General features: G+C 41.2%; 1 long non-coding RNA gene across 1 annotated transcript; it reads left to right on the forward strand.

The window, feature by feature from the left end:
- The first annotated feature begins 666 nt into the window (after positions 1-666).
- LOC120612976 (uncharacterized) lies at positions 667-5,745 on the forward strand. The gene is made up of 3 exons (XR_005655587.1): positions 667-1,068; positions 1,727-1,932; positions 3,238-5,745. It is a non-coding gene; the product is annotated as an uncharacterized LOC120612976 (long non-coding RNA).
- The last annotated feature ends 5,830 nt before the right edge of the window (positions 5,746-11,575 follow it).

The raw sequence follows: 11,575 nt of genomic DNA on the forward strand, positions 1-11,575 counted from the left end.
AGTTAGTAAATATTTTCAGCTTTATGGGTCATATGGTCTCTGTTACCACAACAGAGCTCTGTTGTTGTAATAGGAAAGCAACAGTAGACAATACAGAAACAAATGGAAGTGGCTGTGTTCCAATAAAGCTTTATTCATAAAGTTGGATCATGGGCTTGATTTGGTCAGTGAACTATAGTTTGCTGACTTTTGCCACAGACAAAAGAGTTATAGTGATGGCAGCAATCCCAGATGTGACAAGTTACGAGGAAAGAACTTAAGAGCAGATGAGAAATTTGAGGCCCCTCTCTTCCTCCCTTCCCTGCCTGACCTGAGATGCAGGCAGGGCTGTGCACCCCTAAACCTTGGAGCTTGCTGAGCCATTGTCTGGCCTGGATGGTTTGGAGGGTGGAAATTTACAAGTCGGCTGAGAACCACCTCTGCCAAGGACTGATTCAGAGTTCAGGGATTAAGCCTCTGGCGTGGGGATTAAATTGGAATTTCGCATGCACAGACCCCGCTGGCACCAGATGTTGGGCTGAGTCTGGTACACCACGTGCTCTTGGCTCCAAAAAGTTCCTCAACCCTGTTGTGAGCATAAAAGTAAAGCAAGAAATGAGTGGGTCTGGTTTTCTGCTTTTGGCCTTGATTTTTTATTTTTTATTTCTACTGAATCTGAGATGAGAACATACTTTGGAAACAAAGGAGCATGAAGGAATTTATTCCAAGGCCAAGAGTGACTAAACTGCTGAGTGTTAAGTTCTCAGTAGGGATGCAGAGAAGCGTGGGCACAGAACTCACATTTCATTCCGGCGGCTTTGTTCTGCTGGCTCCATCATGCTGCTTCCTGTGGGCCTGGAAAATGACCCCCACTTTCCAGGAGCTTGACGTGCATGTGCCAGCAGACAGGATCTATTTCAAAAGGAGCTTTTCGTTACCCACGGTCATTTTTGCACCTCCTGTTGTTGTCAGTCATTCAGTAAACAGTGTTCTTGTGAAAACCCATGAAGGGTAGAGGTTGAGGAAGATGCTTTTGGCCAGTGCATCCATTTGTTTTCCATATGGGGAACCTGATATCCAGAGAGGGAGGTAAGTGGTTCAGAGTCATACGACTAATTTCAAGTGAATTGAGGACTAGAATCCATTTCTCTGGGCTTCTAGTCCAGTAGTTCATTCATGAGACAGAATGACACTGCTGGTCTGTGGTAATAAGGGTGATAGGGTTACAGGCACCAATAGTCCACTTGAAGCCATATCACAGACTCTTTGACTTTGAGACATAAAGAAGTTTTTGCCTCACTCCACAGATGCATACTTATGAAATCATATAAAGTCAACTTTTGTTTACTTGCATGGAGGTGATCCTTGCATATTTATGTACCAGTCGGGATATGCTGAGTTATGTTGTGGTAATGAATGACCCCAAAAGCTAGGTGACATATAAAAACAAAGTTGTATTTCTCACTCATGCTACATGCCTGTTATAAGTTGCTGTATTTCTGCTCCTCATCTCTTTATTCCAGGACTGAGGCTGACAAAGCTGTCTCTATATCAAGATTGGGAAAATATAGACCAAATCCAGCTTATCATCTGTTTTTGTAAATAAAATTTTATTGAAATATAAACTTGGTTGTTCATTTACATTTTATTTATGGCTGCTTTTGCACTACGACAGAACTGAGTAGTTGGAATAGGGACAGAATGGCTCACAATGTCAAAAAAGTCTTTATTTTCTGGTCTTTTACAGAACAAGTTGACTGATCTATGGTCTATCTGAAACATGTCTGCCCTGGAAGAAGGAAAAGAGACAGAGCGAACTAGAGGCTGGTTCTTAAAACTTCTTCCCACAAGTGACACGTGTTCATTTCTGCTCACGTTTCCTTCACTCAAGCAAGACATGTGGCCACCCTTGAATTCAAGAGAGATAGAGAAAAATCATTCTCTTCCAACATGGTTTGTATTTTACTTGTGCAGAAGTGGACCCTCTTTAACTGGAACAGAAGAAAGATTTATGTGAAAGTTATTGGGTAATCACACAATTGATAGGAAAGCTGGAGAATAAGGCTCCAGAGGGAGAGGGGAAGCACAACCACAGTCCCACCACAGGCATGGCCCCTGTGAGCTGTGTGCTCTAGCGTCACCAGCACTCCCATGCCCTGTGCCACTGCCCACTTCCCTGAAGCCACTGTGAATAACTTTAATTGGACCTTAGCATGCATGTCACTCCCTCAAGGTTTAAAGTGATGGCTGGGTATCGCTTATTGACCACATTTAAGTCACATGACCATGTCATAGCTGCTGAGAGGGCCGGGATAATGAATATCAAAGTTTTTTCATCTTTATAAAGGAGAAGGGACCCTTACTTACAAAGACTTACAAAGGGGGCGGGGATTTCACCAACATAGGAAACTGGACTGGGAAGCTTAGAATGTCCGGGCAATATCTCAATATGCAAGTGCTGGTAGTTAGAGGCTAAATGGAAATCTTGGCAAAGTTTGGCATTGCTTTGGGTCCAACTTCTTAACTGAAGTTTTCGGAGCCTCATCTTTCAGGATGCTTTTAGCAGGCAGCTTAGAAGGATCAGAAAAGGGTGGGAGAGCTTCCTCCTTTCTGGATGCTTCGATGCCAGAATGACCTTTATTACCTGGAATTTTTTTATTCTCTTCCTTGTCATCCATTGTTCCATCTCCACAAAAGATTTCCATTATTTTGGAGAAAGTAAGTCAGAAATGTAGTCATGGCAAGAATGAAAGAGGGAGGAGAATACATATGGAAATCAAATTGAATACATTTTGTATTATCGCTCCTATTAGGTACATCTACTGGCGTGAATCGTTGGGATTGGAGTGTGTCTAACTAAGCACCTTCAAACTCATGGGGGGTAGTTTGATAAACTGAGGTGGGGTTCGTTTCTGAAGGGGTGTGCTCAAAACATACAGTACTCTCCTCTGGGTGGGGGCCAAGGAGGTCACTCCAACTAGTGCTTATTTTCACCAAGGGCCTCCAGTTTGAAATTTGAGTTCATATACAAGTGAATTTATGGTATAGTCTAGGAGATTAAATTAGAATAATTTAAAACTTTGGATCCCATTATCAGACCATGCTCTCTGCAAACTAATATTTCTAACTAATCTTCTGTGTTGTGAGTAGCACAATTATATTCCATCATACTTTTTACATTAAAAAATATTAACTCTTTTGGTGCAAATATTAACCTCAGATTTTAACTCTATTTTGGTATTCCTTTATTTTTTTTAGTGAACTTGAAGCCTCAGAGCATGGATGTGGCCTGAAAAATTCTTGACCTTCAATGCTTCCCTATCTGAGATAATTAATGCAGGCAGATTTAGATTCTCTAAAAGATATGATGCTCCAAACCAGGAAGAGCTGGTGGGAAAATTCTGAAAGTCCACGATGGGTAGGAATTTGGAGTTGCTGATCTGAAGACTTGGAACTCTAGTTGTCAGGATTGAGTGTGGCTGTGGGTATTACTCAAATGATTACCTTAGAATTAATTATTGATGAAGGACTTTCTAGTAGTGTGAGATATATGGGGGATGGCTTGTAACTGCACTCTTTGGAAATACCTAATGGAAACTGTCTGTGAAGTAGGTTCAAGTCTCTATTGGTGATGTCAAGTATGTTTTTAAAAAATGACTAAAAAAAACAGTACATCTGGAGTTGGGATTTTATCAGTAAGTTCCTATCTTGTCTGGATCCTGCAGTTTTTGCTTAGGTGTTGGCTAGCATTGGAGGTAGAACAATACCCCAAAAGTCAACAAGGATACTGGGGCCTTCCCATGGCTTTGTAGCATGTGATGAACCAGAGAAAGGTGAGGATGAAACTCAGCCAACTAAATGAGAGCTTAGGTCCCAGCTAGAAGCAAGACAGTAAATAGGCAGGAAAGTCACATGTCTAGACTAGGTAGAAGAAGAGTGAAGTAGAGCAGGTTGGGGAGGGAAGAGGGGCAGGGCCAACTTTTCTTTCCTCATTAAGGTTTGAAACTGCCATTGGTTCTGGAGCCCATCTTGCCCAGGACTCTTTGATTCGGCAGGCCTCACCTTATCTGTCCTTGGAGCATAGACTGGGTTCCAAAGTTGGCAATCCAGTTTCTAGCTGGAGTCAGCACCCTGAAACCATGGCTAGATTCCTTGAATCCTAGATCCTACCCTCATACCTCTGGGCCCCAAGTGGCCTCTTGGGCCTGCCAACCATTCTGACTTCTTTTATCTCTATGTCATCTTCTTTAGCCTCACCTGCAAAAGCAGTCCTCCTCAGGGGCTCAAATTAAACTCAGATATAAGCTCAGGTAACTGGGTGTCCATTTTGGGCTACCCTCTCATTCTTCTTTCTTTTCTCTTCAGAGGAACTTGACCAGAGCAAGAGGCTGAGGTCTGCTTCTGTCACGAAGGACCTCCCCTAGGTCAGGCCCAGGGTTTCTAAGTGTGACTCTACCAGATGGCTCTCTTGACATTATCAGGAGATGGTGTGGGGGAGACTGGCCATGCTTCTGATTATGAATGATGACTTTGTTCTCTATTTTCATATCTGCTACTGCTTACTACTGATAACGGTTTCAAACCTCTGGAGTCAGAAGAGAAATTGACTCTATCAGCTAGCCCAAGTTTGCCTTTTTAAAAGTACTTTTCATGCTCAATTCTTTAAAAGGGGAGGAAAACCCATCTTATTCTACGTATCTCTATTCTACGTATTATACATGATTTGTTTTCTCCCTTTGTTCCCACTATAAACGTGATTTCTTTTATTGATGACAAGTGTGAGATTTTGGTTTCACATCTGCTTCACAAAAAAGAGAACATTATTAGTCAAATTAAATTTATAATTTTACTTTTTTAATGACCCATATTTGATATAATAGAATCATAGTATTTCAACATAGTTTTCAGTAGTTTAGGGAGCATCTGATCTAATCCCTAATTTTACAAATGAGGAAACTGAGGCACAGAGAGGAAAAGGAACTTTCCCAACGTTATCCTAAAGCGTTCCTTCACAAATGCTTTTTCCTCTTCTTGATCCAAGGTTTTTTCTACAAACTACTTTTCCCTTAGTGAGTGTGGAATCATGACGTGGGCATCAGAAGGTCTGATAGCTCCTCCCACCTGCACAGGTCTCTTATACTTTTTGTACTTCTCTGTCTTGGAGTCAGAAAATCCAGGGCAGGACTGAGGGACAGTTGAGAGATCCAAGAAGCATGATGGGATAGGAGACAGCCTGGCTATGATGGATAGGAGGGTGATGAAGCTGTGTGAAGCCTGAACAGGCATTGGGCTGGGGGACTGACTGCCCAAGATACATTTGAAATAAATACTGCTTTTCCAATTGCTGTTTACTAATTCATAGTTGTGGCTGTTTGGGGGAAGCTCAAGAAAATGTTTTCGCAGCCCTTGGGGATCGTGTAATGAGAATCATGTGTACACTGAATGTTGAAGGAACCACACCTGGGACACATTTGACCCATGGCAGAGACTCATATGGGAAAACAGCCAGTGTTTTTTGACCTGGCCCGTTTTATGAAAAGATGCCTATCGAAGCAAACATAAATACACAAACAAAGCAACAACAACATCGAATACCACAGAGTCTAAGATTCAGGCATAGTTTTCTGAGTTTTCTGAACAAAAGACTCAGCAACACTTATGCTCAGAAGGAGAGTCAGTGAAAGAAAATGCAGCAGTCTGAAGGACTGCCTCATATGCATCCCCCACAGGGACTATCGTGTTACCTTTCTAATGAAAAGCAGGCACTTTAGAAATGACTTCATACCAAATGAAAAATGATTCTAAGCTGAGTATGGCTTGTTGGGGGATGAGCATGGGGCTTGCATGAGGGTATTTGTGGCTCCTCTTATCTCTTGGGTCTGGTGTTACCTGGAAAGTGAGATAAGGGAAAAGATACAGTGGATTTAAACAAAAATTCCAGACCAAGGAGTGTATTCAGACTTCTGCACTCATCATCTATTTTGTTCTCTTTGCTACTGGAATGCGAAAAAGCAAAACTGTGTCTTGCTGGTCTTAATTCAAGGACCCCAGACTTCTAGATTCTATTCTGTTAGCAAATGAGGAGTCACGGAAGGCTTCTCCTGTCAAATGTTATTCTTGACTTGGCAGAAAAGGCCCTTCATAATGATATGTTTGCTTCTTGCAATGTTTCCCATCTTGCACAAGAGCTCATTTTACCAAATCCAGTTTATTAAAAGTCCCGAAGTTTCTAATGACCCATTTGCTTTGTTTGTGCCTGCTCAAAAATCACTTGGTCCTGAGTCCCTTCTTCCATCTCTTAGCTGGGGGCATGTGCCCTTGTCATTGCTGCATGCTGATCTCTGTAAAGACATCAGTCAGACCCTATCATCATTGCTGGGGGAATTGTCTGCATTAATCATAGACTTTAGGCCCCTTCAGTGAAGGAAATGTGCTCATTTATTTTTGAATCTCCAGTGCTCAGTAACTTGTAGAGCATCTGGTATGCAGTAGGTACTCAATAAATAGCATTGGTTGAGTGAATCAAAGAATCTCAGGTCCATGGGCTCATAAAGCACCTATTTGCCAACTTTGGATAAAGACATTGAAAAACTGGCTCACAATCCAGCTGAGGTAACTGAATCCAAGGAAGAGAATTCTGGGTTCTCCTTCTGTGATCCATGATGTCTCTGGAAGTTGATGGAAACAAAAGATTTGCCAAACAAAAAGTAAAATTTTTCCCTTTTACCTCTGTCTTTAAAATCCTATTCATTTATAGTTCATTGCAAGCCCCATATATTCAAGAAGCTTTAACTCCCTTCCAGTGTTCCAGTTATTGGTTTCATCAGAACTCCAAGGAAGATCACATAGAAGGAGTGGCTTAGACGATGAAACTCCATGGTGGACTTTTCTGCTTTTGCTCGATGTGGTTTTGGGTTCTATCCTTGGGGTGTTTGCAGTCTAACTGTGAGTATTACCAAGTAAATGAAAATGATAGTTAGCAAACTACAAAGACCTCTTGGGCTGTTGGCCGATAACCCATTTGTAATTTAAGGCTTTATTTCCTGCATTAATGCAAAGGAATATGTAATGTGAAACTTTAGGCACTGTTACAAGATCTGTGGGTAACATAGGACTCTTCTGGTTGTAAATAAAAACTGAACATCGACAGGCTTAAGCAGGGACAAGGGAACTCATTTACTCACAATATTGAAAAAATTCAGGGAAATATAGCTTCCATCAGGGATTGATTCAGGGCTCAAGTGAAATCTTTGGGGCAATCTTTTCCTGGGGATTAATCTTTTCTTATATTTGCTTCATTCTATGGTGTCAACCTTTGGCCCCCATAGTTCCAGGGCCAATCTCCCCTTGTCTATATTAAATGTAAAAGAAGAGAATGTTTCCTCCTAGAACCACTTTTTCCAGTCCTGGGATTCATTCTGATTAGACTAACTGAGCCAGGTGCCCTCACCCATTCCTGTGGCTCTATGGGTTGGGTGCCTTTTTGGTCTAGGCTGTGATACATGCTCTATTTGGGAGACTGGGGGCAGGGTAGAGCCCACTTGAGTCACACTTCCCAAGGAGGGTGCATAACTCAAATCATCGAAATAAGGGAGGATGGATATTAGTGGCCCCAAATCAATGTCCACTTTATGGAGATAAAAATGGAAGTGCAGCTATATTATTCCCAGAGCCAATCAAAGTACAGATGTTGTATGTTGACCATGGTCCAGGCCAGCTCTGTAAAAAGTATTCATTACTTACTCATTACTTAAAGTTTGGGAGATGGCCCTGTTATACGGGGTGAAATAAGAATAAGTCCTTGATTGGAGTAAAGGGTGAAGATACTTTCCATATGCATGTGAGATGCATTCTTTTTGAGCATCCTTTATAACCGCTGACTATCGTAACACAAAGATGATGTTCTAATGACTGTTGCTTTGTCAGAACTTCTTGGTTGGAAGCCAAGCAAGGAAACAGGAGAAGGGCTGAAGCCAGGGCCTCTGCAGCTCTGGGCAAGAGTGAGGAGCACACAAATCTGGAAGGAGCTAGGATGAAAGGACAGGTTTCTGCAATTACATCCAAGAAGAGCATCTGTGAGAAGGTCATTTATTCACTCATTCATTCATTTATCAATTAACATTTCCTGAACACCCCTTATGTACTGGAAATACTTTATAGTACTCAGCATACTGTATATTCTCAGCAAATGTTTATTGAATAAATAAAATCTGGGGAAACAGCCTTTTATTTCACAATTAGAGATGTAGAGTCAAACAGAAAACACATCACCAATTTATACCTCAGTGTCTATGAGGTTCTGCCCTGTTGGAAGTACTGGTTAACAGATCCTTTTCATTTTGAATGGTGATCAATTAAAAGAATAACATTACTAATGGTTAAAATTGGAGTTTCCTAAATGCTCTACACAGATTTCCTTTGCATCTATTAACCCATTTAACCTCTTATAACAACTCTATGACTTGTCACAATTTGACTTGTCACAGGTAATAGTTGATGAGTCAGGTTTTTCTAGAGGCCAGTCTGCTTTCAGAACTTGAGCCCCAGTGCCAGAGGGACTAGGTGTGCAAGGAGGGAACTGGGAACAGAAGGACAAAGTCACAGATTTATTAATGCTGTCTACCAGAAAAATTATTTACATTCAACGAAATTGGGCAATTTCTAATGAGGGCTTTTATGGTGTCTCTCTCTCTCTCTCTCCCTTTTTTCTCTCTCTCTCTCTTTCTCTTTCTCCTTCTGTCCCTCCTTCCCTCTCTTTCTCTTTCTCTCAATCTTTTGTTATACAACAAAGCTGAACACGTGAATGTGTCACTGTATTTTAAACTCTTAGCGTTGATTCCAAGAGGAACAATGCCAGGAGGACACCACTTGAGATGGGAAGGATAGGAGGAGAAGAGAAGTAGAAAGAGGATTTTCCTCTAATTCTAGAATCTCCTGCTTCTTCCCTCTTGTGGGTCTGCATTTTCCTTTGTCCTCAGGTGGAGACTAGAAATCTCAGCACAGATATTTATTTTGGAAAAGGTGGGACCTGGCATGCAGGGCGAAGCACATGTGAAGCAAGATGGTGAGTGAGGCCACTCAAGTTCTGTCATGAGCTTCACTAATGGGGGCAAAAGACTAAAGAATCAAGCTGGGACTTTGGAGAATACTTTTTATCAGAAAGTTTTGACATTTACCAATATATAAACAGAATTCTTTGTAATAGAAATTTTTCCTTCCTACTATTTCTGCGCAGTTATACTCAAAGAAGCAGAGAGATATTGACATCTGCCAGAATGCTGTTAAGACAGAATTCATGGTGAATACAATGTAATAATTATGGCTCTTTATTTATTGAAAAAAAAATCATATAAGAGTTTTCTGGTGTGGAGGCAAGTTGTGTTTGTAGTTCTGATAGCTATAGTGTTGCTAATACAAGACCTGATGCCCATCAAGACTTGACTCTCTTTAACTGTCATGAAGTTCGCAAGGTTTTGCCTCATGCGCTTGGTCATCGGTTGGAAGTTGTCATGAGGAGTTGTCATGTGTTGGTAAAATTGGTTTTCCTGAAAATGTTAGATCTCCATGTGAATTCCAAAATAATCTGCAACATTTCACTGTTGGGAAAGAGCTTGGAGTTCTTGTTATAGATGGGTGTGACCCTAAATGTCCATAGCGCTTGGTTGCTGAAAGAACTGGACTTAGAGTCGATGCTTACTCCTAACACGTGCTTGGCCCTGCCTGCCAGTTCCCACCCTTTCAAGAGGAAGAGCATTTTTCTGGAAAGAGCCCCTGTGCTTCATCCAAATGATCCCCTACTTCCTATTCTGAACACTCAATGGCTGTTATCGTGCCTGGACTCCTTCCCACTCGGAAGCATTCTCTGGGACTGATTTTAGTTATTATAGAGGATACGCAACAAGTCCTCAGAGGATACACAACAGAGGATACTGCAGAGAATACACAACAAGTTTTCAACACAGACCTGGCTGGAAACTGTGCAAAAACTCTGATGGGGTTAAGTGGTCATATCTTGTCACCTGAGCCTTCTGTTGTTCTTTCTATTCTTATTTATTTATTTATTTATCTATCTATCTATCTATCTATCTATCTATCTATCTATCTATCTATCTATTATCTATTTATTTATTTATTTATCAAATCTCATGAAGAGAAGTATTACTGTGCCGTGTAAAGAGAAGTCTCTCTGGCTCAGTCATTCACTAGCTGTGTGACCTTACTGAATCTCTTGGTGCCTCAAATTTCCTCATCCATAAATCAGGACAATAATAGAAAACACCTTAAAGAAGTCCCCTGTGTGTAAAGTGAGATAAACATGTGTAAGTACTTAGAGCGGTGCCTGGCATATAGTAAGTGTTCAACTCATATTAATTATTATTATGAAAGTTATATAGAATATATATATAGAATACAGATGTTTAGACCTATTTCCTGACACGAAGTTGGCTATTTATTTGGCTGTGATATAAATATCTAGATGTGTTATTAATGAATAAGTGCCAGTCATCTGAGATCATATCTTATAATTGGCCTTCATTCATTCATTCATTTGCACAACACACACACTCTGGCAGGCTCTATGCCATGCTTTGAAAATCTGGGAAAGAGCAGGGTAGATGCTTGCATGCACTCCGAGTTTACAGTCCAAAGGAGCAGAACTTATTAAGCACTTGGACAATTCTTATAAATGGGGGCACAAGAAGTCATGACAGGGGGAAGGTCTTCAGATCTTCCTCAGCCTGGGGGGTCTGGGAAGACTGGGGCCTATCTTACCTCTGTATCCTTTAGTGGATGGGCCGCAAGACGTATGGCATTTATCTGCTGACCAATGAGCAGTGGCCAAGTCTGGTGCTGTCTAGCTTTGAAGGAGTTTAGGAGGGAATTTAAACTAGAAGAACTACAAGGTTTTTTTCAAGGATGAGATTTCACAAATCCAACAATTTCTGTATATTTACTAAGCATTTACTAAGGCAAAGTACCATGCTAAGGTATGTAGACTGGGACTTGGGGGTAGAAAATAAGATAAAGTAAAGAGAATGCCTGTTTTCAAGGATCTTATCATTTTTGTTGGGAAGATAAAGTACATACATATTACAAGACAATGGCAGGTCATCCCTGACTTAAGTAAAATTTATACATGTCCCTGTCATTAGAATGGCTCAACTAGATAGCATAGGAACACGCATCCCCTCTGAGGTGTCCAGACCTGCCAGCTCCCCCTACCTGGGATGTGGAATGCCATTCAATTTTTCAAATGGCCGTGCCTACTCAGGTAGCTTTTATGTCCCCTTTACCTTCCCAAGTCTTCTCTTTCTCAACTCTCTGGCCTTGGCAAGATGAATCATTGTCTCTCTCTGTGCTCAGAGTAGGTGGAATAGACCTAGCATTTCTGTCATAGTATTTTCCACCTGACCTGAGATCAATCTATGGGTCTCTGCTGGCTTCCACTCACTATGGATTAGGTTATGTCTTATGTTTCAGTAATATGGCTGCATCACCAACCAACCCAGAACTTAAGTCTTTAAAACTAGAACTATTTAATTGTCCATGATTCTGGTCATGAATTTGGGTGAGGCAGCTCAGCTGGGCTGAGAAT

Source organism: Pteropus medius, unplaced genomic scaffold (assembly GCF_902729225.1).
Source record: "Pteropus medius unplaced genomic scaffold, Ma_sr-lr_union100, whole genome shotgun sequence".
In the NCBI taxonomy this organism is placed as follows: Eukaryota; Metazoa; Chordata; class Mammalia; order Chiroptera; family Pteropodidae; genus Pteropus; species Pteropus medius.